This window comes from Arvicanthis niloticus, chromosome 27 (assembly GCF_011762505.2).
Source record: "Arvicanthis niloticus isolate mArvNil1 chromosome 27, mArvNil1.pat.X, whole genome shotgun sequence".
Taxonomy (NCBI): domain Eukaryota; kingdom Metazoa; phylum Chordata; class Mammalia; order Rodentia; family Muridae; genus Arvicanthis; species Arvicanthis niloticus.
This window is the reverse complement of record NC_133435.1, coordinates 7,792,458-7,819,754: the sequence shown is the minus strand read 5'-3', so window position 1 is coordinate 7,819,754 and position 27,297 is coordinate 7,792,458. Positions and strand designations below refer to the sequence as shown.

Here is a 27,297-nt window from a genome sequence, read left to right as displayed (position 1 = left end):
GAGCTGTAATTATCCTGAAATGGATGAGAAGTCTGAGGAAAAAATAGAATGGGAGCATTTAAAAATAAGGCTCTCATGATGAATGGGGACCAGACTGCACAGAGACTGGTGGAGTCTGCCAAGCTATGCAGACTAGGGAGATGGAGACATGGAAAGGGAAGCTGAGAGTCAAATCATTCTTTGGAGTCACAGGAATAGAAAGCCTGTGAAAGAGATCTGCCTTTTCCAGGGAAAACAATTTCCATGTCCAAGCCAAACACAAAAAGGTCAAAGGCAGCAAAAGAGACAAGCCAATGGCAGGCTGACATTACGATGTTCCCTGGGCAGCGTTGACAGAGATCAGGGGCTGATTCTATTTGTGTGTAGAGGAAGAGTGTGAGACACTTCTCATACCTGACACTGTGTTTAACCTTTCTGCATTTCATTAATCTTTAAATGAAGGTAAAACCTATGTGCAAACTGATGCAAGGAATAAGTTTTGATAGTGTTTGTCTAGACTCCAGCAAAGTGTGTGACATGCAAGAAGAATACAGAGAGACTTGTATATCCTTTCCCCTTTCTTTGCATGACAGATAATTTAAAATGAACAGATAAAGAACAGTAATGTCAAGTACCTTTAGCATCTACTCATTTCCCTTTGTGTGAACTACTAATCGTTTCACTTGGAACTAAAACAAATCCCCTACAAAATGCCATCCAACAAAATAGCTCAGGCTAATTTTTATGTGCGTTCCAAATGACATGAAAAAAAATCTAGTTCTTGCATGTTTTCATTTCAAAAAATTTCCACTAAGGAGTTAAGTGATGTGAGAAAACCCAGAACAAAGGTAAAGATGGAATTGGAAACTTGTTTACTTAGAAGGTAGTTTAAAAAAAAAAATATTCCCTTTGCCTCTCTCTGTGTCTCTGTGCCTCTGTCTCTCTCTGTCTCTGTATGTTAGTCACTGTCTCTGTCTCTCTGTCTCTGTCTGTCTGCCTGCCTTTCTCTCTCTATCTCTTTTTCTGGCTATATGTGTGTGTGCATGTGTGATGCACAGGTATGTGTATGGTGCACAGGTGTGTGTGTGTGTGATACACAGGTGTGAGTAGTTGTGTGCAGGTAGTGTATAAGGTTCTGTGTCTCATCTCACTCTCCACTATATTCCTTTGAGACATGATGTCTCATCAAATACAGAACTAAGTGGGCAGGCAGCAAGCCACAGTTATCTTCTTTCCTCAGGATCCCACAGTGCTTGCTGAGTGTATGGCCATGTTCGGCTTTTATTTATTTATTTTTAATGGGAATACTCAGGTCCCAATGCTCAGATAGCAAATGATCTTATCTGCTGAGTCATCTCTTCTTCCCCATGGGAACAAATGTCTGCTATTCAACAATGAGAAAAAAAAAAACCCACATGTGTCTTGAATGTCTTTCTGTTACCCATTTGTCTAATCTTGGCGTGTGCGTGTGTGCGTGTGTGTGTGTGTGTGCATGCATGCGTGTGCAGTGTGGACTTCTACATATATTTTTATATTGTAAAGTGGTTGTTCGAATAGAAAGGCCACCTTAGGTACATATATTTGAATGCTTAGGCATCAGGTACTACCTGCGAAGGATTAGAAGGCATGGCCTTGTTGAAGGAAGTGTGTCACTAGGGAAGAGATTGGAGGTTTCAAACTCAAGCCTAGAATAAAAGCTTGAGTCCTGTGGTGCTTTCTGTGCCAGAGGCTGAGATGGAGAGATCACAGATCAAATGCCTACCTGGACAACATGAAACCCTGTCTAAAAACAGAAAAGAAAAAGAAGCCTGAGGGCACCCCTTGGCAGGAACTGAGGTTACACCATGGCAGGAACTGAGGTTACACCATGGCAGGGACTGAGGTTACACTGTGACATGTACTGAAGTTACATTGTGACATGTACTGAGGTCACAATGTGACATGTACTGAGGTCACACTGTTACATGTACTGAAGTTACATTGTGACATGTACTGAGGTCACATTGTGACATGTACTAAGATTATACTGTGATATGTACTGAGGTCACACTGTGACATGTACTAAAGTTACATTGTGACATGTACTGAGGTCACACTGTGACATGTACTAAGATTATACTGTGACATGTACTGAGGTCACACTGTGACATGTACTGAGGTCACACTGTGACATGTACTGAAGCTACACTGTGACATGTACTGAAGCTACACTGTGACAGGTACTGAGGTCACACTGTGGTACGTAGCAGACACTGGAGCAACAAATAGATGGGGTTTAGGAGATGTTAAAACAATAATTACGTTAATAAATAGTTTTCTTTTCTTTTTTTATTAATCATTCCATTATTTTACATCTAAAATGATATCCCACTTCCTGGTTAGCTTTCCTTTCTTTAAAAATGATTTGTTTTTCATTATGTGTATGAATGAGTATCTGTGTATTTGAGTAATAGTATCTGGGGAGGCCGGAAGGGTACATCAGATGCCTTGGAGCTGGGATTTGAGTCAGTTGTGCGGTGACTCGCTCAAGTTGCCTGAGAGCACTGTGGACTCTGTGCTGTGGGTAGAACGTATCTCCATGCCAGCATCTGCTTTTCATTCAGTCAGCTGCAGTATTTCCTAAGCAATTAAATATAACCAAATTTTCTGTGTACAGAATATCTCTAGGGAGAACAACTTGCACAAACCTTCCAGTTTGTGGCAAAGTCCACAGGAATGACTAGGTCATTTTTGTTTTACATACACACTGTTTGGACATATGAGTTAAAGTTTAAGGCTTTCTACAATACCATTTTAAAATATCCATTCCCCAGAGCACAGATAGCAGTTATTTAATAAGAGATAACATCCACTTAGATAAGGAATGTTTGCTCTATACAAGCTATTTTTAATATTTTATATTTTGCATACATGGCTTGCAGGTATTTTACTAAAACAATATCTGAAACTAAAGAAGCACAAACCCATCTAGTAATTAAGCATGAGAGGATTAATAATGGATTCCTGTCAGCAAAATCCAGTTCTAACGGGCTGGTTCCTGAAGGGGACAACCCAAGTTTGTATTTCACAGTTTAAGACACCTGTCCTTTAGAACCTTATGAATCTACTGGATTCCTCAAATGTTTAGTATTTCCTATTAATTACTTCCTGTTATAAATAAAGTATGGACATCAACAAGGCCAGAAACTCTGGTGACAATGATAACCACTGTCTGCTCACTCTACTAGCAAAATGCTTTTCTAACAATAACACACAAAAAATCAGTTTTCCTCTAAGTTATATAGAGCTTCAGAAAATCAACATTTTTATGAAGATTTTTGCTAGATCCATTCAGATTGTAGGTGTCGCGCCCCGCTTGTCCAGCAAGGAAGACACGACAAATCGGATCCTTCTCAACAACCTTTATTGTGGAAGCGCTCTTTTAGATTTCTTGGGAGAGACTGCTTGAATGCCCAGAATGGGCTGCTTATATACCCCCAGCCCTGGGTGTGGCAAAGCACATGGAGGTGTCTGATTGGTCAATTTGCAATGCCTCATTAGCATACTCATTAGCATACCCTGCCCTGGAGGGGGTGATTGGTCAGGTTCATGGTACCCTAGTGGTACCTCATTTGCATGCCCCGTTCGGGAGGGGCTGGAGCCAAATTGAACTGCGCATGTGCAGGCCTCTGGTACTTCCTACCAGAGCCTAGGCAGGCGCCATCTTGGATTGCCGCCTCAGAGCAGCTGGTGCACGCAAATGTGCGCCCTTGGCCCGCAGAGTTGAAGCGGCGTTGTTTTAGTCAGCCGTGTCAACTCTGCGGTGCCGTTTTACTCAGCCGCATAAGGTTGGCGGCCTACATGTAGGTATGTGTATTATTATTATTTTTCATAAGTTATCTAAACTGAAAGAATTCTGGTGTCTATTGAGATGTTTGCTTTTTCCTAGACCACATTTAGTTACTTAGTTATTTTAACTTTTTTTTCCCGCTGTTCTTTTTATGAAAAACATAATTAATAAAATTTGCCCTACAAGTGTGTGCAAGAGCAAGAGTTGAATCTGAGTTCTTTCAGGACCAGCGAAGCTTTCGTACCTCCTCCAGCTCAGTCACTTGCTGTCTCTTCCCTCGTCCTCCTGTTGAAATGCCTGCGTGACTGACACATTGTGTACATTCAGTAATACAGTTTATGACTCAAAGGCATCTATTATAATAAAGGCTGTTTATGCTTATACTTTGCGAAGGCATGAAGATCCAGCTGGCACCAGCATCAGCAGCATTGCTGATTCTCAGGAGCCATCACCAAGTATTTCCTGTTTATATATCGCCAATCAATTTCATTCCATGAGTAAACACATGTATGCACACATATTTTGCCCAAATAACTAGTGGACCCTCCGTAATGCAAGTGAAATTCACAGAGAACTACTCTGCTCTCTCTGCAAGATTCTCACTAGCAATATTGTCCACAGGTCTATATACCGATGGTTTACCAGAAGTGGATTTTAATTCAAACAACTGGGGGTGACGAGATTTAATCTTAACTGCTCCTTCCTAATTTGCCTTAAAAAAAAAAAAACTGTACCAGTTTATACTCTTACCAACAGTTATACTGTCACTGTGTATGACAATGTCTTCTTCTCCACACCTCACACACAGAAAGATATAACCAAATCTTCCAAACATGTGAGCCAGACTGCTCATACAGTTATAGGCAAAGCAGGTTTTAATTTATATACTTGATGTACACATGCTTTTCTTTCCTTTCTACAAATTATTTTCCGTTTGAATTCTTAAATTATTTTATTCTAAAATAATTCTGAAAGCTAAAATGTATTCCCTGTTTATTTTACGACAGGGACTATAAATAAGTGATACGACAGTCTGAGTGAACTTAGCCTGCAATACAGATGTAGGTCCTGTTCCTCGTGTCCTGTGGAAGGGAGGAAAGCAGCACTGAGGTGAAGAGTTTTGAGCCGAATTGCTGGAGGATGGTTGCATAACTGACAGCTAAGCCTGGGTTACATTTACCTGTGGGCAGTAGTGCTTCATATTATGAGGTGTTGGGAAGTGTCTATACTTTCCAAGGTATATTTTTCTCTGAATAAGGAAATAAACTCATTCAATTAACATATATGGGTGATTATACTTTACATTTAAATAATCAATAATTTAGGAGTATGACTGACTGCCTTCTTGTTTCATTTATACCCCGTGAGTCATTTAGGTGTTTATTTATATGATTTAATAAAGAGATCCATTTACAGCTTCTGGAATACTGTTCTGTGGTACTAATTTATGTCATATAATTATTTTACTCAATATTTATGTAAAGCTTGCTTTGCTCAGTACTACTTTGAAGCGATTTCAACATCACTTCTGTTTCTGTTTCTTTCCAGCTCTTTAACCGATGACCTTACTAGTTTGCCATAAGAGTGAAGAGCAACTAACTTCCTTTTTGGCTGTGGACAGAGATCTAGGGAAGATTAATCTCAATCTCTTCTTTAGGAAGTTATCCATCTTCTGTGTTTGAACACACATTTTATTTTGACATGGTTCTTGTGCTATGGTGACCTCGCCTCAGTTCCGAGTACACTGTGCTACATACAAATAAGCAGAAACAGTCACAAGCCTGCCTCACAGATGCAGGTCAGAGGAGATGTGGGGCTGAAATAACACTTCCTACAGCTGCTGGCCAAGCTTCTGAAATATACATGAGCATTTGCGTCTTGGAAGTACAGTACACAGGCAGATTTACATTGGACTCGCATTTGACTCCCAGTTTTACCCTGTTATAGTTGCTTTGCTCATCAATCCAACATCTTAAAGTGTTTTTTTTAACACTTTTTTTAATACTTAACATATTTATCTTAAAAGCTTTGTTTGATATGAAAAGTGTGCAGTTTTAAAACCTTCAAACGGGGTTTTATATACCCGTGGGCTGGCCTTATACTCACTGTGCAGCTGTGGGTAGCATCTAGCATCTACTTCCCAAGTGCTGAGGGAACAAGCATGAACTACCATGCCAGCTTTATGACTTGCGAGAAGGCCTTGTTATGTAGCCCAGTGTAACTTCCAACCAAGAGCACCAGATAATTGAGTTTCCTAGAGTATGCATACTGGATAAACATTATATTCTTTTTAAGGAGTTCAAATTCATATTTTTAAATTAAATCTCATTATATTGTTCACAATCCTAAGAATAGCATTCAGTATCGTAGGAAAGAGACTAAAATGTATTCAACACACGTGGCAAGAAGAACTGAGTATTTCATAAACACTAGTTTTGTTCTCCATCTATACTGTAAGCCAGCTTCTAAGTGGATAAATGGGACAAATTAAAGCTGGGGGAGATGATGGAAGTCCCCAGGGATGTGAGCAGGAACCTGTCTACGATTCACAGCACAGACTGTTTGGATTCCCATGCCTGTACTCTCTATGCAACAATGTGACATTTCATGTAACGCTAACTCTAAAGCATAACTGTGTCCTACCACAGCACATCTCTTGGATGGAAGTTTGTTTTGAATATGAAAATGTCATCTATGTGACTACATTAACTCTCATTTTACTAGAACTTCTGCTGCTCTGTAATATAGTGAATAAATGCAGAAATACTAAGATATAATTCATAAAAATGTTTGTCTAGATCCCATAGAACTATACCATTATGATATACGTGTGCACGTCTGTGCATTCGGGTGCACATGCAAGTGTGGGGGGTTGATGTGAAGGCCAGAATGCGAACTCTGGTATGGTTCCTTGTTTGCTTCAGTTTCATCAGAACTGGCAGGTACCAATGAAGTAGGCCAAGCTATCTTGGTCAACAAGCTCCAGGGATCTGCCTGCCTCTGCAACCCCAGAGCTGGCATTTCAAGTGCACCAGGAACCCAGGTCTTCTTTATGTTAATTCTCAGAGTGAAACTCAGATCTTCATGTTTATAAGGCAGACATTTCCCTGACTGAGCTATTTCCTGGCTTTGAGTTGTTATGCAAAACGATTCAAATAGGTTATCTCATTCAGTCATGACTTTGAAGTCTAAAATAGAAAATATATTTATATTTAGTGGAGAAATGGCAAAAGAAAAATAAATCATGATTGGAATATTTAAATAATTTTGCTGTTGATGTTTTTAATAAAAAAAAACATCTAGAATTGGAATGAGGGAAAGTATTACAACAAAGCTAAATGTTTAGATATAAGAATATTGTTCTGAGTTTCCTACAGTCATAGTCTCAAAATTCATTATTCACGTTAGATGAGCAGATGTTTCATGTCATAATCCATTTGCTGGTCAAGGCATCACTATAATGTTGGCTGGAGAGAAGGCTCAGCCTTTAAGAGCACTGGCTGCTTTTCCAGAGGTTGCAGGTTTGAGTTCACAATCTGTAACTCCAGTACCAGGGGATCTGCTGCCCTCTTCTGGATTTTGTAGGCACTGTATACACACGGTGCACATACGTACATGCAGGCAGAACACTTTAAATAAGAAGTCTTAAAAATGAAATTACTGTAATGTGCCATGATCCAAATTACCTTATTTTAAAGATTAATTTCAAACAATGAGGAAAGAAAAATGTTAGGATTTATTGTGTTTGGTAGGATAATTATTAGTTTGCATTATTTTTTTTTCATTTGGAGATGTATATCTCCGATCATGTATGTAAAATATTTCCTATTGATAAAAGGGGAGAGAACAGTAGTGTGACCCTGACTGAGATATTTTCAAGTTCTGGTACCATATTTTAGTTTGACATATACATGGTACTTTGTGGTTGTGATTGCATGTGTGTGACAATTATGGGTGTTAACGTGGGCTTTCATTTGTGTATATCCATGATTGGCCTCAAATATCTTCTTCTGTAGCTCTCTCCTGTTCCGTACTGTGGTGCATTGCATGTGAGTAAGCGGTGCATATAAACAAGGGCACCCATGCAGTGGACGGAGCAGGATGTCAGCTCAATTCCTCTATCGATCTCCACTTACTATCTTGCAATAAGATCTTTCATTGAATGAGAAGCTCTGAGTGCTGTCTAGGCTGTTGGCCAGTGGGCTATTAAGTGACTTTCTCTTTACTCCACAATGGTGCAGTCCCAAGTACATCCATCCATACATGGCTTATCTTGTGGGTACCAGGGATTTCAGTTCAGGCCCTTATATTTTAGAATGAGTGCTTTTACCATTGAACTACCTTCCTCATCCCTGTAGTCTATTTTTTGAGCCTGAGTCTTTAACTGAACCAAGACCTCATTATTTGGGTAGATTGACTCTTTACTAAGCTCCCAATCTGCCTGCCTTTACCGACCAACATGTGTATTACAAATGTGCACTGCCATGTCTAGATTCTACATGGACTTTAGAGATCTGACCTCAGGTCCTCATGTGGGGGTAGCAAGCTGTTTTGTCTATTGAACAGTCTCCTCAGACCTGCCTTGGGTATTCTTAATAACATATTGTGATCATTTCTCCCACTGGCATTTTGCTTCTGCACATATCTAAACGGTAATAACTAAGCCAATGTTCTACTGGGGCTGCATTTATTTTGTTGAAGTAGATCCCTAGCCTTACCATTCGGTAGCAAACACACAGTAATTTAAAAATCATGTTAATAATGATTACTTATTGGTTTATGTTTATTTACTTAACTAGATTCACACACTGACTTTTGTGGATATGTGTGTGTGTGTGTGTGTGTGAAAGAGAGAGAGAGAGAGAGAGAGAGAGAGAGAGAGAGAGAGAGAGAGAGAGAGAGAGAAACCTGAACTAAGAAAGCTGATCATTTTTACTATTAGCATATAAAATTCAACAGAAATCTTTTGATCCATTGACTTATGATTTCCAGAATTTTTAAAGAACAAAATTTTATACTTAAATTGCAACCCTGGGAGCTCAGAATAAGTAGGAAGCAATGCTACCTGCAACGGTGAATACAGGGAACACAAACCAGCTTCATTTGAGCAGAGACAAGATGTTACCTCTATACATATTGTACAGTGGAAGAAATGCATCCTTTGTTCATGCATGCAGAGCTATTTTTTCCTTCTTTAATTATTGAAATACTTATTTGAGGAGAACTTTCCTTTAGTTCTGTCCTGCACAAGGTCCCCAGAGCACCTTACTGATCATGGAATAATTAAAGTAGGGATAGGCCATCCCAGTCAGACTCAAAGATCAGAAAGTCCAAGTTCAACCACCAATAACAAATGCTGAACCTGTCAGCAGTATTTCGAGTGATAGCCTGAATGCATTATGCAGTGGCCTGAGGTGAGGGCTTACCTCCTGCTGCTCAGCGAAACATGAACAGAAGCCACTCTACCTGATCTGACAGGACATTGAAAAGTGAAAAAAAGCACACTGTCAGAAAGAACACAGAATCCAGACTCTGCTATTGCTAGCCCCATGCCTGGAGAGTGCCATCCATTTATGGACCAATAACAGTATGTCTGGCAGAATTCTCATGTTGGGGAGGCTCACCAAATTATACCTGGGCAGGAGAAAAAGATCTTTTCACTGAGACCTGCATTCTCACACACCTGAACATGAAGGAAGTTTTACATAATCGTAAAAAGTCAAAGAAACTCGATTTGAAAAGCCTTGTGCTATTTAGGGACTATCACCTCCCAGCCTGCAGCTGTCAGTATTTAAAGAAACAGAGAGGTGTATTTAAGAATATCAAAAAAAAAAAAAAAAAAAAAAAAAAACCTCCCAAGGCTGTTGGAGTCATCTTCACTTGGGAAATCCTGCCAGTCCTCCAATATTGCTACTTGGGCCTACTCTCAAAAAGACAAGAGGTTGATTATTCAAAAGATATGTTAGTGAAAATTCCTTAAGATGTCAAGATCTATTCTCTGCACATCATATTCCTTTCAAAAAACATGTGAGTGTGAAAGCTCTTGCTCTTCTCTGTAACTGATACACAAGCAGCAGCATGTCAGAGCAGAGCCACTGAGGAGCAACTGCCTGATCTCCCAAGGCTACAGGGTCCCTTTATGCCCTCTTTGAGTCACTGTTGTGTGTCATGTGTCTTCCTTTTAAGGAGAACCTTGAGCAGGACACCATGTAAAATCAGGGAACAGGCCGGTGGTATCGTGTGCTGGTATTTAAGTGAACTTGCTGCTCTACTAGAGGGCTGGAGTTCAGATCCAAGTCCCCACATCAGGTGGCTCACAATCACATGGAACCTAGCAAAACGGGATCCAGTGATCAGTTCTGGAGTCTATAAACAATCTCTCCCAACCGACACCTATCAAATAAATAAATAAATAAAACACATCTCTGGAAAAGCAGTAAGGCTTACTCGATATAATGTGAAATAATATTTTTCCCCCCAGCAATGTATTGCAACAGCACTGCTGGGGGTGGGATAATGAGAGTGGGAAGCAAACTCATTGGAAGGCAGAAAAGTGTGAATGAGAATCAGAGGTAAGGCTTCATGGGGCAGAATGCCCTTTGATTTCTACACACTTTCTGCATACTCTCCTCATAGGTTACTCACGTGTTCCCCATACATTCCTCATACTTCCCACATGCTTTCTACATACTTTCCTTATACTTTTGTTCACACTTTCCTCATACTTTCTAATACTTTCCTCATATTTTCCACATACCTTCCTCATACTTTCTACATTCATTATTCATCCACATAAAACTACAAGGACAGTGGACTATGTTCCCTGGACCAAAGGCATCTGTGGTTTACATAAAGCAGCACCACATTCTTGTATGCCCAATCTCTGTGTCAAGCATACGTTTAGAACAAGGAAACAAGTTTACAAAATTACCAAGACCAGGTGCTACAAAATGACTGTGCATCAATTCTTAGATGTTTTCATATCTAATTCTTAAAATACTCTGAGTAAAAACTTTTTAATACCCATTTTATGTATGAGGGTATTATTTGGAGAATTTTTTTGATTATACACTCCAAATGAAATTTTAATATAGTTTCCAAACCAAGTGTGCCTAATTTCATACAAGAAATAAAGACATTCTTTTAAAAATATCAAACACTACATTTATTTACTGAGTGAAAAATTGAATGATTGAATTAATGATCTTTTGTCTAATCAGGTTAAATATAGATATATATTTATTTATTTTCATCTTATGTGTATGAGTGTTCTACCTGCATGCATAGATGTACACTTCACGCACTCCTGGTGCCCATGAAGTTCAGAAGAAGCCACATCTCCTGAAACTGGAGTTTAGAATGATTGTGAGCCACCGTATGATTTCTGGGAACCAAACTCAGGTCATTGACAACAACAGTAAGTGTTCATAGTAGTGGCCACTACTCCAATACCCCCAATCTGAATATATTTACTGTGTTCTATTATTCTATGGGTATCCCCTTACTGCTGAAGCCACAGTAAGTTATACTGTGATCATAGTATTCCACTGCCAGAAAAAGAGTCCTTCAGGATCAGTGACCATGGAGGCTCCATGTGTGGTTCAGTTTATGCAGCAGGAAAAGAGACCACTGAAGAGAGAATTCAAGTGTCCACTACACTAAATGTTAAACAAATATAGGGTTATTTAAGGTCATTCTGAATCATTTGCATCAAATTAATGCTTTCTCCCTTCAAAGTTGACTTAACCTGAACCTCATGAGGGGAACTAAAAACAGGCACTACTCTAGAATCAATGTCTCAGGCAAATCTCACTTATGAACACCCCAAATTAACCATAATACCAACAGTAACAACAATAATCACAATAATAATAATACCAGAACTCTATGGTAAGAATAAGAAGAATACAATATAAGCTTATGTGTACATCTGAGTGCATATAAGGGTGTATGTGAGTGGTCTTGTGTACATGACTAGAGGCATTTGTGTGTTTGTACATGGGCATGTGTTTGTGTGTTACACTTACATACAAAGCATGTTAATTGCACACACAAATCTCTGAGTGATTTTTCTTCAAATATCTTATAGTTAAGCAACGATAGAAAATGTGATTTCCAGGGGTATAAATTTATGCTTAGTTTTCAAAGGAACTTTTAATTTCTAAAATATTTAAGCAAAAGACTTTGCTAATGCATTTTCATGTAATTTTTCAGAAGTCATTTTTGTGGGAGTTTCGTCTTTCATTTGTCTCCCAATTGTTTGTCCTTGTCCTGAGTGCTTGTCTCTCAGTAATAGCTGGGCAGATAATTCTACTGTTGTCATTTCATAAACATCTGTGACTCTGTACTGACTTTAATGGCTGTCAGCAGAGTTTGTTGACAGTCCAGCACATTAAACCATTTCCAGATCCTTTACAATTGGTCATGCAATGCACTACATTCTCAAGATACTGGTTCTTTCTTGGAATTATTCTTCCCCCTCTGATTCAGTGTGTGAGTCTACAGATCAGTTATTTAGCTCAGGAACCTCTCCTTTACCCTGTCCCATGTCTCCTAACTCTTCCTTAATTGCTCTCTTCTCCTAAAGTTTTGCAGTGCCATTACTACCTTAGATCAAGCTTTATCAATTATTTCTTAGATTTGGGAATTACCTTATCTATTGTTTAACTTGAATTAAAATATTATGCCTTCCAGTTTCTTCTGAGTTCCTTCTGTAGCCTCAATATCAAACTGGTCTTCACACTTGAGCTCTCTATGACAAGCAGTCCTTCTTTGCCAGTGGGACAAAACCCGAGTTTTATGTTGTGTAACACAATGGCTTTTTTGTGAAAACTGCTGTCTCTTATTCTGAGTCCGAGTCAGTCTTAGGAAACACTTGCTAATTCCAGCAAGCATCCTATCTCATGATATAATTCCTGGCAAAAGGCTTGTTCATAGTACAGTTGAAGTCACCATTTAATATTAGATACTAGTATCTAGTATTAGTACAAAGATACTAGAGGAACATATGTGTGACAATTTTAATAACAACAACAATAAGAATTAATAGTTTAATGTTAATATATATCTGGCTTTAAATCGAAAATGTCACCATTTTGTCTACAAACAATACTGTCCAGAGAAGGACACACTTTGAAAAATAGTTGATTACTGGCTTTGCTGAGACAGAGTCAGCAGCTCTTCAAAAATTCTACATTATAAGTCTGTTAAATAGATGATTATAAGTCTGTAAAATAGATGATTATAAATTTGTTAAACAGATGCTCCTGAGTTCCGAAAACGATAGACTGTAAAGGTAGTCAACTGTCTCTACAAATGGGTTAGGTTTTGGAAGCTATGCTTTATACTTTTTATATTTTCAGGTAATATTTATTCATTCTCAGATTTCTAATGGGGGTTGAAGACTAGTTTTAGTCTTATAATCAAACTTAAGTTGTTTACCATAGAGAGAATTTATATAGTAGATGACATGGTTTTCAAGTGATGTTACAGGCTAAAATCTAAACATAATCCAGGGATATAATCATAATTCTTTCAGTTAGGAAATATGGTAGAGTACTTTGTCTAATTGACAAACTGATGGACTGGATGTCATTCCTACCTCATACTGTGTAATTTATTTGGTATGGTTTTGTTCAACTTATATCTGAAAGAAGAGGGTTTTGGTTTTTTTGTTTGTTTGTTTGTTTTTGTTGAACAGAAAATATGAGATGTAGGGAGAGGTGCTGTTTCCCTAATTGTTTCTTGATTTGGTCAATAAGGAAGACAGAAGCTTATTGCTGGGCCAAAGAAAAGAGGTGGGACTTCTGGGTCCTAGAAGGAGGAAGAACAGATGCAAAAAGAGAAGAGGGAGCTCTTCAGAGCAGGCTTTGGATTCAATAACCATGTAAGGTCTTAGGGCAAACAGGATGGGTGGCCTCCACCACCAGTGGATGGCTGATATAGGTAAGTTGATAAGTTTAGGGCTAGAGGTTTCTATGCCCAGCAGTTGTATTATCTGGTAAGTTTTAAAATAATAAAGCTGCCCAATGTTTGTCTTCCATGGAGCACAAGGAGGCAAGAGAAAGAGAAAAGATGGGTGGCTGATGGTGGTTTGGTAAAGCTAGCCAAGAGGAAGAGATAGCTGGTGGAGCACGGGCTGGCAGGAGCATGTTCTCAGTGCTAAGTCTGGAGCATGGCCTGGACAAAGGAGGAAGCGTGTTTTTAAGATTACATGCAACAGTATTCTATAATGCCTTTCTTCTTCCTCTTCCCCTTCCATGTCCCCCTCCCTTCCCCCATCTTCCTCTTCTTCCTCCTCCTTTTCTTCTTCTTTTCCTCCTGTTCTACCTCCTCCTCTTTATCTCACTTGTCTAAAGCCCCTGAAATGTTTTACTTCCACACACTAAAGTTACACCAGCTTCTTGGACATCATTACCACAAAGTCACACGATTTGCTTCACCTTTTAAACTCAAGATCTGAAATGTGTTGGGTATCTTGAAATACCTAGTTATTCCAATTAATATAAAAGGCAAACAGTTCAAAAGACATAGATGTGCCGTTAAACATGTTAGACAAATGAATGCAGTTGTTTTGCCCCGACTTAACATCTCATAGTGCAGCTATAGATAATGAATGTATGGGTTCCTCCACAGGACTAATGCCCGGGAAAAAAACCTCCTGAGCTAGCTCTCTTTCCTGTATAAATGACCATTAATTATTAATAAAACACAGTATACAAATGGGAACAAAGCAATGGAATTTAGTAGTTTTAGTAAATCTTACTAAAGTTTTACAAATATGTAAATATCAGAGTATTTTATTTTAATAATGAATTATATAGATAATATGCAAGACAGGTGTTTTTAAGAACTCTTTGTCAAAACTTCAGGACCCAAGCAACTTTCAATTTCATGTCATTGTGGAGGGGACTTCACTGGACACCCCATTATTGCTCCTGCATCATTCTCAATTCAGCTCCCCTCCTCCCCATATGTATACACTCATTTTTAACTGATGATGTGCTAACTTTTTTCCTGTTATTCTAACTCTCCTCTAGAATAGGGCTTCTCTCCATTAAAGTTGTTAACTGAATTCATATGCTGTAATGAATGTGTAATGCTGGTCTGAAATTCTAGTAAGTAATGGCATGTCTGGTGGTTGTTGGTGAAGCTCACCAAACGAAGCCTAAATGGATTAGCTAAACAGTGAATCAGAAGTTAATTCTTATTATCTTTGCTCTGGCTTTATGTTTTGAGCTAGTAACTCAAATCAACGTTGAATTCCTGTATATCCTGGAAGCTATCTAACCAAGCAGAAGGAAGAGCCAATAATCTTAGTCTACATAATCAAGTAGCCTGGTGAATATGAACCAAATGTACTTATCCAGTTCTGTTTGTTCTTATTTCTTCCTCTGAGTCTTTATTGGTGGTGGTGGTGGTGTGTTGTTTTGTTTTGCTTGTTTGTTTTGAGATAAAAAAATGTTTGTTTCCTCTGGATATAGGATCCTCCTTTCTGAAGTGAGGATCATGTGACCTGCTTCAGAAGCTAGTCTTTTCTCATGAGATTTTACATCTAGCCATGAATGTTTATTACCAAATGAAGCTTCTTGCTGGAAATCAGAGTGCTGAGGTAGACATTCACATGAGTTTCTGGGAAATATATTTCCAGCTTGGAAACTTAACAGGAACAAGAAGAAAAGAACAAGGAGAAGGAGGTCTATACCATGAGAGCTAACTGATGTGCCATGAACACGTGTAATTTTTTTTTGAAATGATCTCTAAGAGTCACCAGTGACTTCACTAATTGATAGGCTCTATCTCAGAGAAATCAGAGTTCTCAGCCACCCTTAGTCATAGCATCTCTCAGCATTATTTTCTTTAAGTTTCTTAAGAAACTTAGGGTTTTTTTTTTTATTTGTGGTTTTGAATCATTTTAGTCACTGTGATCAATCCAGGAGCTTTGGTGTATTTTTAAAGTTATGGTATTAAAACCACTGTGTGTGTGTGTGTGTGTGTGTGTGTGCGTGCGTGCGCGCGTGCGTGTGTGTGTGTGTGTGTGTGTGTGTGTGTGTGTGTCAGAGAGTAACAGCAATCAATTCTCTCCTTCCATTATGTTAGTTCTCGGTATTAAATTCAGGTTACTGGCACGGTGGTTATTGGCTTCATCCATGAAAAGATTTTGCCAACTCTTTAGTCCAATTTTTTAATATTTTTATTGGGAGTGTGGATAAAAAGTTTGGGCACAGATAAATTGAACAAAAGTTTGAGTTTCTATGTGTTTTTATCCCCATTCAGGCAGTGTTCCAATTATCAGTGTCTATTACAGAGTATTGTTACACCCTCATTACAAATGATGAACCTACATTTACACTTATTGTCTCCCAAGCCTCACATTTTACAATGGAGCACTTTACTGTCATTGTACATGTGTAGGTTCTGAAAAGGATGTAAATGACACTCATCCATCACTAGAGTGTCACGCAGAATAGTTACTCTGCCTTAACAACTTTATTTTCCACCTATTTATCTATCTCCCTTGGGGTTCCAGGAAGCAGTAATCTATTTACTATTGATAAGCTATGGCTTTTCAGAAATGTTGTTGGAAACAGACAGCATGCAGCCTTTCAGACTGGTCTCTTTTATATAGTCTCCGGTGTTGAGATTTCATCAATGATTTCTGTTTTCTCAGCATCCTGCAGTCCCGATGAACTAGCTTATCTTCACACATTCTCTTACTGAAGACACTTTGTTTCCAAGTTTCAGCAAGAACTGATAAAACACCTACAAATGCCCTGACACAGGGTTCTGTGTAGAATTTTGTAGTTTTCCTGGGTTACTGGCAGGAAGCAGGAGTGCTGGAAGTCAGAAGAATATGAGGGGCTTTGTTAGACAAGCACACGAATTGTCCTCTGACCTCCATTCATACACTTATCTGTGGTGCATGGATAGAGCCCTGTACACACACACACACAAGCAAAATATTTAAAATCACCTCTCTCTTAATTGTAGTCACCTAGGATATTTGTAGGCCTTTTTTATTTAAATGTTTTACTGCTTGGCATATATGAATTGTATGAAGTGGCCTAATCTACTAGATGTGGAATTTGTGAAATAAATATTATCTAAAGGATATCACATATTACAAATATACCAATAAAAATTAATTCCTGACGCTTTTTTATAAAATGTAATACACACTGATTAATTTTTTAATATTTGAGAAAATAGCATATTTATGTGCAATGGTCACTTCTAGAAGTACAAAAATATAATTATATAGTTGTCTTATAGACAATAATCATGTGAATAAATTACCCGGAAACACACACACACACACACACACACACACACACACATATACACACATGCATGCACACACCACACATACACACACACACACACCATACATGCCTGCACACGCACACATGTATATTGCACTCACAGGCACACACAAACACACAGACCCCTACTTTGTTGAGTAGTCCACAAGGCTTATTGATATGAATTGTAATTGTGGGGAGTGAGAATAATGAATACCCAGCATCAAGTCACCTGAACCCTCTTTATTACACTTAGAATCTTTTCTTTGATCACATTTATCTGACCTGACCTCCTCTGACCTTTGTCTGACCTGACCTCCTCTGACCTTTGTTGACATTACATCCTCTGACCTTTGTCTGACTTCACATCCTCTGACTTTTGACCTCACATCCTCTGACGCTCATGTTTAGCTTTTGGAGTGTCTTCTTAGCAGATCGCTGGCTATCCTCAGCTCTGAAGCTAAGAACATCCTCAGAGAGCATCTGGCACCTTTCCTCTTCTGAAACCTGCCCATATGGTGTTCTCTTGACGATTTTGTTCTGTGACTGAGACTGTCATGAATGCTTCTTGCGTAGAACATATTATTTCACCGCAAATTGATTTCATGTTCCTAAGCCAGGGTCATTAATATGATATCTCTCATTTGTTTTACACTAAGGAGTGTGTTTTGCTGTGGTTAGATTACTACAAAACCTATTCATAGTCCAGGGAAGATTATGACCAACTTCTAGAACAGTAAAGGAAAAATGTATCAGAAATGAGTTTTGCAAACCTAAAGTAAAATTCAGTTGGAGAACTGGTGGGCTGCCAGCACCTAAAGCCAGAAATCATGCCTAGCCAACAGCACTCACAAGAGCCTGCCCAGGAATGGTCTTTAGTGGGAGTGAATATGTAAGTGGTACTGACTGATTAAATAGTTTTCATATTTACACTTTGGAACTGCATTTAAAGAAATGATCATATAGCACAAACATATTCATTTAAATTTATTTAGTTTATCAATAGTCCTGAGTCTTAGGGCAAGAAATGTTTAAAAAGACAAGGTCTGGCTGACATCATTTATTTTGTAATGCACATCCTAGAAATGTTTTAGGCCCCAGGCCCCTCATTTCCCTCTACTCAACCTCTAAGCTCCCCACACCCCATACACTGCCTGCCTTCTTCTGAAGCTGCCTTTAGCAAGCTGTATTCACTAAGGAGAAGGAATTACATTGTATGTCCATTATCCAGAACCTCCAAATTTTTCACCCCTTCATTTGCTGATGCAAACGACTGTGATAACCTATTTCCTGTTGGCACAGAGGATAATATCCATATATGAATTCAACAAAGAAATGGCAGGAAGACAGTACTTTCTAGTCTCTGTTGATTATGATTAAAAGAAACTAGTGAAGGAATTGAACACAACTTGCCTGCAATGTTACTGTAACTGAGCATCCAGAATATGGAGAAGTAATTCATCTACAAAATGACCAGTGCAAGCACTCATACCAGCTCCCAATAGAAACTCGTTTGGCAAAGGATTATCAGGTGAAAGTTCATGGGTTTTAAGTGCTTATGGCTCTCTGAAGCTTAAGTGAGGATTTCCTTGATATGAGTATATTTTCCCTTCTGTCTCTTGTCACAAATTTAAAAACCTCATAGTTTGTATAAGGCAACCATTTGGGGGTCTTCTTTCCTTTCCTACCTCTTTTCTTCCCCTCTTCCTCCTTCCTTCCCTTTCCCCTTCCTCTATCTTTCTTCCTTCCTTCCCTGTTCATCTCCTTATTTCCTTTTCTTCCTCTCACCCTTTCTATTTTTCACTTTTGCCTATTTTAGCTTCTGCCTCACAAATTTATAAGGCATATTATTCCAGGAGAAAAACAAACAACTAATATTTCAAGAGGTAGTTAGTGCATCCTAGACAGAACTCGACTCCAATATTACAGCTGAGGTTGAAAATGCCACTAATCTGATTAAACTGGAATGTCGACACCTTAAATGTCACTCTTACTGGCAATGTGTACCACAGGTTATAACATCTTTTCAGCTAGAGGAAAGTTTTATATTCTATAATAAAGTAGTCAGCCTTTTGTTATTTTGTTTTTGCCTTTCAGAATGAATTTAGTCAAATATTTGAATAGTCATCATCTAATTTGCTAAGATGTGTAAAGCTAACTACTGTCCAGGTTATTTATGAATTTCTTCTCAAAACATGTATTCCTATTTGTGAAAATCAAAATTAATATAGTTTTAGTAAATTAATTGCAATATTATTGAATTCATCTAGACAAACATATCTGGTTTAATCACTCGGAACTTTTAATAGAAGTCTTTTAAATAGAACTGTTAAATAAATTACAGGTTCACTCTTGTACTCCCAGCTACTCAAGAAAGAGAGTTAGAAGGATTCCCATGCTCGACTTGCCCAGATAATTTATTTAATATTTAAAAAGCAATAATTAAATAGAATGCTTAGAAGTATTTGGCACATTAAAAGTGGCACTAAAGTATTATTTTATGGACTCAAAGCATTACATATTTTTAAGATTAGAAAGTTCCTGGTGTAATTATATAATAATTATTTATATGTTATTTAGATTATTTAAGTTAAATTACCTTCAAATGTGGAGTACTCTGATACAAATTAATGCAATCATTCACTTTCTATATTTAACTATAAATATTTAAAATATTTGTAATATTTTAAAATTCTGACATATATTACCTAGAGTTAAATGAAATTGAATGAAATATATAGACAAATGTGTCTTTCCACGAGTCCATTACATGAACCTATTGCTGTGTTTAGAAGCTGTAAGTAAACAAAGATAACTTTATAACTTAAATTATTTATTTATTTATTTGTTTGTTTGTTTATGATGCTGATGTTTCTTTACGACATGGGGGAAAGAGCATTGCATGCAATCTGAACCTCAAATCTTTAAAGCAGTTTACTTCAGTTCTCAAAGACACTCAGAACACAAGAAGGATTAACCAAGCCAAGGAGAAGGTTAATACCACCTGTTTCTTTTATGCTCTATTCCCATCAAACCAGAAAATGGTATGAATTTTAATTTATCGTTTTACATTTTAATATACAAGCATTGACTTTGCACTCACTTAGATGAATGGGTTTTACTCTATTTCTAGATTAACTCGAGCACTTTAGTGTTGAGGGGCTAAAAGAAATCCCAAACACAATTTTGAACCAAACAAAAGGATGATGAGACACTCAATAGGAAAGCTCTTGATGCAGCCTGGCATGTGGCATCATGGGGGCTCTGAAGTGTGAAACCTGCCGTCAGACACATGGAGATGTGTGTTTGCTTTACGGTGTACAATGCTTGTCCGTGGCTCAAATGAGCCACATTGCTTCCTTTCCCCGCATGGTTGACTTTCAAGCAAGGTAGTGATTGTTTTCATTTGTAACACGCATTGACTGCATTTTGTATTTGTCATTGGATTGTTAAATACTTTGGAAAAAATTTCATCTACACCATTAAAAGTACCTGTTCTGTCCAGACACAGTGAGACACATCTTTAATCTCAGTATTTAGGAGGAAGAGGCAGGTGGGTCCCTATGAATTTCAGGCCTACGAGGTCTACCTAAGGTTCCTGGCTAGCCAGGGCTAAATAGTAAGACACTGTCTAGGAAAGAGGAAAGAGAAGAAAAATAAACAAGGAAATCCGAGACTCAGTTTTTTTTTTTTTTTTTTTTTCACTTTCTGCTTTGAATTTGTCTACACTGGCATAAGTTTTTAAACAAAATGTTTAAATCACAAATTGCATTTCTGTCACAAATTGTATCCTAGTTTTTGGCCACATGTTCAAGCTACATCTCTTCTCTATCAAAGGTGATGTTTATTATAACTTAAAGAAATAAATTTTAAGAGATTAGTACTAGCTTATATTTAAGGAGCTCAGAAATTTCAATTTGCATATGGATGAATAAAGTAGTTAACCTGCATACACACTATATACATTAAACACTGGTTCTCCTTGGTCTATGGAGACACAATTTATGATCGCTCATGAATGTTCAACGTCAAGGCCACCACCTACTCCTATATAAACTATGGCTTTCTTATATGCAGGAAATCGATACTCATAGCTTTGGTATTGAACTTCCTGGAGCAAAGGAGAATGAAAACCTGTAGACACACATATGTACCAAAATGCTGGAGTCAGATGGGACTTATCCTCTGGTGGAGACATACCAGCTACTCAGAAACTCAGTGGGTTTATTATATATGTTAAACAAGAAGACAGAGATCCTGTAAAGACGTAAATAAGGATGGCGTTAGTGAATCTCAGTGGGGTGCCTCTGCATGAGTGCAGACTGAGGCCATAATCATTCCAGATGTGGAATATATGGTTGGTCCCTTCTGCACTTGGACAGAGGAAGACCTTGCCATTTCTGTGGCTCTGAGGCATTGGTGTCCTGGGTCACTACCATAACCATGCTAGTGATGTACATTCACTCAAGACTTCATCCATCCCCCTCAAAGATGTGATAATTTATAAATTAAATACAATATGGTGACTAACGATATCCAGGCTGGTAGGATATTTCATTGGGAGAAAAAATGCTTGCCACTAAAACTGTCAGCCTGAGTTTAATTTCCAAGCCTCATATTGAATGAAAGAACAGACTCCCTCAAGTAATGTTATGATCTCCATGTGGGATCCAGAGTATATGTGTGCCTAACGTGTTCATAAACCCACCCCCACAAAATAGTAATAATAATAATAATAATAATAATAATAATAATATTCATTTTGTTTTTATTTAAATATAAGTGATTCTAAGGGAGGCATAATAAAATGTTATTAAAGCCGATGGAACTTTAGATAAAGTTTTAAGAGGCTTCATGCAGGGATAGCAAAATTCTCTAAAACTTAGAACTTCTTCTAATGCAACTTCTGAAGATAGAATGTCTTAGATAGACACTGTCCTAGCTAGCATTCTTAAGGACAGGATAAAACACCATGGGAAAAAGCAACGCGGGGAGTAAAGAGCTCTTTCCCACTTATAGCTGTAGCTGATCATGAAAGTCACAGTGATGTATGGGGATATACCTCCCCCTTTTTTTATTTTATGAAGATATTGTTTTAAATTCCCATGGGTCCCTTCCATAGTCCCTTGTCCTTGACAATTATTAGGAATCCCAGTAACATGGGTAATATTAAATCGCTGCCAAAATGTCTCAAATGCTTGAATACAAAGGCCAGTTCCATTATCTTCTTTTTTAATTTTGTTTTGTTTTAATTATTGAATACTTTATTTACCTACATTTCAGATGTTACCCTCTTTCCCCATTTCCACCCCCCCCCAGAAACCTCTTATCCCATCCTTCCACTCCCACCTCCTGCCCTTGAATTCCCCCACACTGGGGCATCTAGCTTTTTTGGGACTAAGAACCTTCTCTCTCACTGATGCCCAACAAGGCTAGCCTCTACTACATATACAGCTGGAGCCATGGGTGTTCCCAGGAAAGCTGTTTAGACTCTGGGAGCTTTGGTTGGTTGGTAATGTTGCTCTCTCCATGGGGCCTCAAGCCCTTTCAATTCCTTCATTCTTCTCTCTAACTCCTCCATTGGGGAATCCAGGTGATCAGTTCAATGGTTAGCTGTGAGCATCTGCCTCTGTATATGTCAGGCTCTGGCAGAGCCTCTCAGGAGACAGGTATATCAGGCTCCTGTGAGCATGCATTTCCTGACATTCACAACAGTGTTTGCATTTGGTGATTGCACCTGGGATGGATCCCCAGGTGGGCCAGTCTCTGGATGGTCCCTCCTCCAGTCTCTGCTCCACACATTGTCTCCATATTTGTTCTTGTGAGTATTTTGTTACTCTTTCTAAGAAGAACAAAGTGCCCACACTTTGGTCTTTCTTCTTCTTGGGCTTCATGTGATCTGTGAGTTATATATTGGGTATTGTGAGATTTTGGTCTAATATCCACTTATCAGTAAGTGCATACCATGGGTGTTCTTTTGTGATTGGGTTACCTAACTCAGGATGATATTTTCTAGTTCTATCCATTTGCCTAAGAATTTCATGAATTCATTGTTCTTAATAGCTGAGTAGTACTCCATTGTGTAAATGTACCTCATTTTCTGTATCCATTCCTGTGTTGAGGGACATCTGGGTTCTTTCCAGGTTCTGGCTATTATATATAAGGCTGCTATGAACATAATGGAGCATGTGTCCTTGTTAGATGCTGGAGCATCTTCTGGGTATATGCCCAGGAGTGGTATAGCTGGGTCCTCAGGTAATAGTATGTCCAATTTTCTGAGGAACCACCAGACTGATTTCTAGTGTGATTATACCAGCTTACAATCCCACCAACAATGGAGGAGTGTTCCTCTTTCTTCACATCCTCTCTACCATCTGCGGCCATTTGAGTTTTTAATCTTAGCCATTCTGACTAATATGAGGTGGAATCACAGGATTGTTCTGATTCGCATTTCCCTGATGACTAAAGATATTGAACATTTCTTTAGGTGCTTTTCAATCATTTGATATTCCTAAATTGAAATTTCTTTGTTGAACTCTGTACCCTATTTTTAGTAGGGTTATTTGATTGTCTGAAGTCTAATTTCTTGAGTTCTTCACATATTTTGGATATTAGCCCTCTCTCAGATGTAGAATTGGTAAAGATCCTTTCCCAGTCTGTTGGTTGGTGTTTTGTCCTATTGATAGTGTCTTTTGCCTTACAGAAGCTTTGTAATTTTATAAGAGCCCATTTGTCAATTAGAGGGAAAATGGGGAAAGTGGATGACATCTATAATGTAAATAAATAAAGTATCCAATAAAAGATTTAATAAAAAAAAAAAAAAAAAAAAGGAAAGAAAGTCACAGTGAAATCTCTAGGCAGGAACCTGGAGTCAGGAACTGAAGCAGAGGTCATGGAGGAATGCTGCTTACTGGCTTGCTCAGTGTGCTTTCTCATAAAGCCCAGGACCACTTGCCCAGGGTTGGTCCCACCCCTCTTTGGGATGAATCCTCCACATCAATTGTTAGTCAGGATACTATCCTCAAGCATACCTACAGGCCAGGAAGGTGGAACCACTTTCTCAGTTGAATCTCTGTCTTCCCAAATGAGGCTAGCTTGTGTCAAGTTGACAACACAACACAACAAAACAAGGCAAACAACAAAACCCAAAACCCAAGCACTACCGATTTCTTGGAATAAGGTATGCCACAAGAAAGCACTCATTGCCAGTTTTTAAAGATGTGTTATGGAATTCTTACAGCCTAACGAAGTAAAATATTTAATGGTTTTCTGTGACGAGCACTTATAGAAAATGGTACAAATTTGGTGGTAGAATTTCACAAATAGTAGTGACACAGCCGTCCTGCCACTATACAAACATCTTTCAATTCATCAGCTTTCTCGAGCTATAAATCCTTAAATCAAAAATTGCTCATTTCGCTCAATGGTACATTAACAGATTAATCATGAGTGTCCTCCACATAAACTTTAATCTTAAGCATGGAGTTGGCTAATCTTCCCTTGAAAAAAAGCATAATTGCCCTATATAGAGATTTGAAGGTTTAATTTACATAGAATTTAGACATTTATTATCATCACATACAACATTTTTTTGTTATAATAGCCAGAGAGCAATTACTCAGCACATCAAGAAATTGGAAATTATTTTCATAATATGTGACAAAGAAAAGTCTATTCTTTAAATCACATTTTATTTCTACTTGTGTCATTGAATGTCTTGTGTATATTCACAATAGTTGACAACCAGTATCTGTATCGTCAGATACCAGGAGAGAAAAATCAGTTTTGATATGAAAAGATTTATATTTTTTTAACTAAAGAGCAAATGAGTGTAAATAAGAGAAAAACAACTGCCTGCATGGGAAAAAGAATGCATTTTCATGTAAAATTAGCTCTTTGCTTAAAAACAAAATATTTTTAGAAGAGATGAAAAAAGTGTATATTTTTTTAAACTGAAAGATGTGTCAGGATTACCTATTCTGGGAACATTAATGAATTTAAATATTTATATTATGTACCAGCTTTATTATGTGTGATTAACTTGAGGCTTATGCTTTCTGAACAGATCAGTTTACTGGAGATATCAGCGCTTGATGCAGTCACTTATATAAAGGGAACTTGTAAAGACACAGAAACAAAACCACATATCACTTTCCTAACTTGTTTTATAACTTGAAGGAATAAAGATGAGGAGATGGTTAAAATTACTGGAAATAATAATGTACAATTTCAGAAGGGAATAAGGAGAGAAAATAACAACACAGAGGGAATAAGCAGAAAAACTGAGAATGACCTTATCTGGAAGAACATTCTATTCTACCTCATGGGCACTTATTTCCATGAAACTCAGCACAACCTACAGCAGCCAGAACTTGTATAAATTGTAGATTTTTTTTGTTAGAAACATTTTAAAGCAAAATTTTGTTATTTACAGGTAATGAACAAGTAAGTTTCTAAAGGATGGCCCATTGAGTTACAGGTGCATGCTAGCTTGCTGGTGACTATGAAAATGAACACTCCCTCCAACATTCTTTTCTAAGAGTTTCCAAATTCACAGCCACACTGAGTTAATTTTAGAGTGAACAGTAATTCACCTGACACCTCCTCTCTCTCTTACTCTCTCCTAATTTCTTAATCTCTTACCCTCTTACTCTCCTGCCTCTAGCTTTTCTGTCCCCTCCCACCTCCCTTTTCTCTTCCTCTCTCTTCACGCGGTCATGGCCGGCCTCCACTTCTCTTCTTCTCTTCTTCTCTTCTTCTGTCTTCTTCCATCTTCTTCCCCCCACCTTTGCCCTATCTCCTGAATAAACCTACTCCCCCTCCCCCCCCCGGAACTATGTGGCCTGGAGTGGTCTGTTCCAAGCTGTGCAGACATCTAACGCAGATGTCTAACACTGTTTTTTCTTTATAAGGGTTCCCATGGTCATGCTGTCTCTTCACAGCAATAGAACACTGACTAAGATAGGTGCCACTGCCCATATTTGCTTGCAGTAATTTGAAATCCATTTGTCTTATCCATTCCTTATATTTTGATGCTTCTCAAAGCAAATGGCAGACACCTGAGCCATCTTCCTAATCATTCATCAAAACTCATTGAATTTTTCCTTCCTAGTAAAACAGATCTCACATGAACAATGTAAGTCTCAACTGCATGTATACAGAAAGTACATTTTTTTGACTATTTATTTTTCTTTGGATTTCCCTATAGTTTGTTTCTGGGTAGAAAATGTTCTGCTAAGCTTGATAATGGTATCTCATCTCCTCGTCAATAAATCACATTTTTTCTTATACCACTTTTGCTAATTAGCCAGCATTCTATACTCACAACAGCTCTTCCACTCTAGTTCTAAATCAAAGAAGACGGAACATCAGTTTTTAAGCAAGGTCAAAACTAAAGGAAAGATAACTAGGCAACCAACCAAACTTTGCCATATACTGAAAGATATAGAAAACTTATAAAAAATATAGAAATTTTTATGACCCCTAGACCTGAGCCAAAAATGTAGGCCAGCCGGTTCAGGTTCACTGGTTCCACAAAGAAAGCAGAACTAAATGTGAGATTTTTAGGTCTTAGAATTCACTGCCCCATACACTCTACATTCTGGGAGGAGAACATTATTCCTGAGTCAGAGGACATTCACTAGATTAGCATTCAGGAGAGGAAGGGGGAGGCTGATAACATTCCTCAGACCTCAGGGAAGAGAACCCACCTGAGGGTGGAGAAGGCCCAAAGCAGGGAGACACATTCCAGGAACCAAGAATACAGGTCAGCTGGGTCGTTCCAGGAACTGGCTGACCACAAAATATATAGTTGAAAATATGTTCCCTTGGTTACCCCCTCACCCTGCTGGTTTGTGGTTTTTCCATTTAAAAAGCACTCCGCTCCCCAAGCTTTTTGTCAATTCCTCTGCTCCTGAGTGAGTTATGAGTTGACCATCAGCCTGCTGATTCCCAGATTAAAACCTCTTGCTGTTTGCATCTAGATTGGTGTTTTGTGAGTTATTGGATGACCGTGACATTCCAAGACGTGTGAGGGTCTCCCCTCTCGGGGGTCTTTCCATACAAGCTCCTTGTTGATATAATCCAGATTTCCTGAGCATCCAATTTATCTGGAAAAACATCTGAGAAAGGTTAAAAGAAGAAACAGAACTTCAATCTGGTATTGATGACAATTAGAATTTTGCTGTC

General features: G+C 38.2%; 1 protein-coding gene and 1 pseudogene across 1 annotated transcript in view; one reads left to right on the top strand and one right to left on the bottom strand.

The window, feature by feature from the left end:
* Positions 1–27,297, bottom strand: part of Cntn5 (contactin 5) — a 1,035,258-nt gene that overhangs the window by 636,958 nt on the left and 371,003 nt on the right. The gene's annotated exons all lie outside the window — the stretch shown is intronic.
* LOC143439567 (eukaryotic translation initiation factor 1 pseudogene) lies at positions 18,326–18,661 on the top strand (annotated as a pseudogene).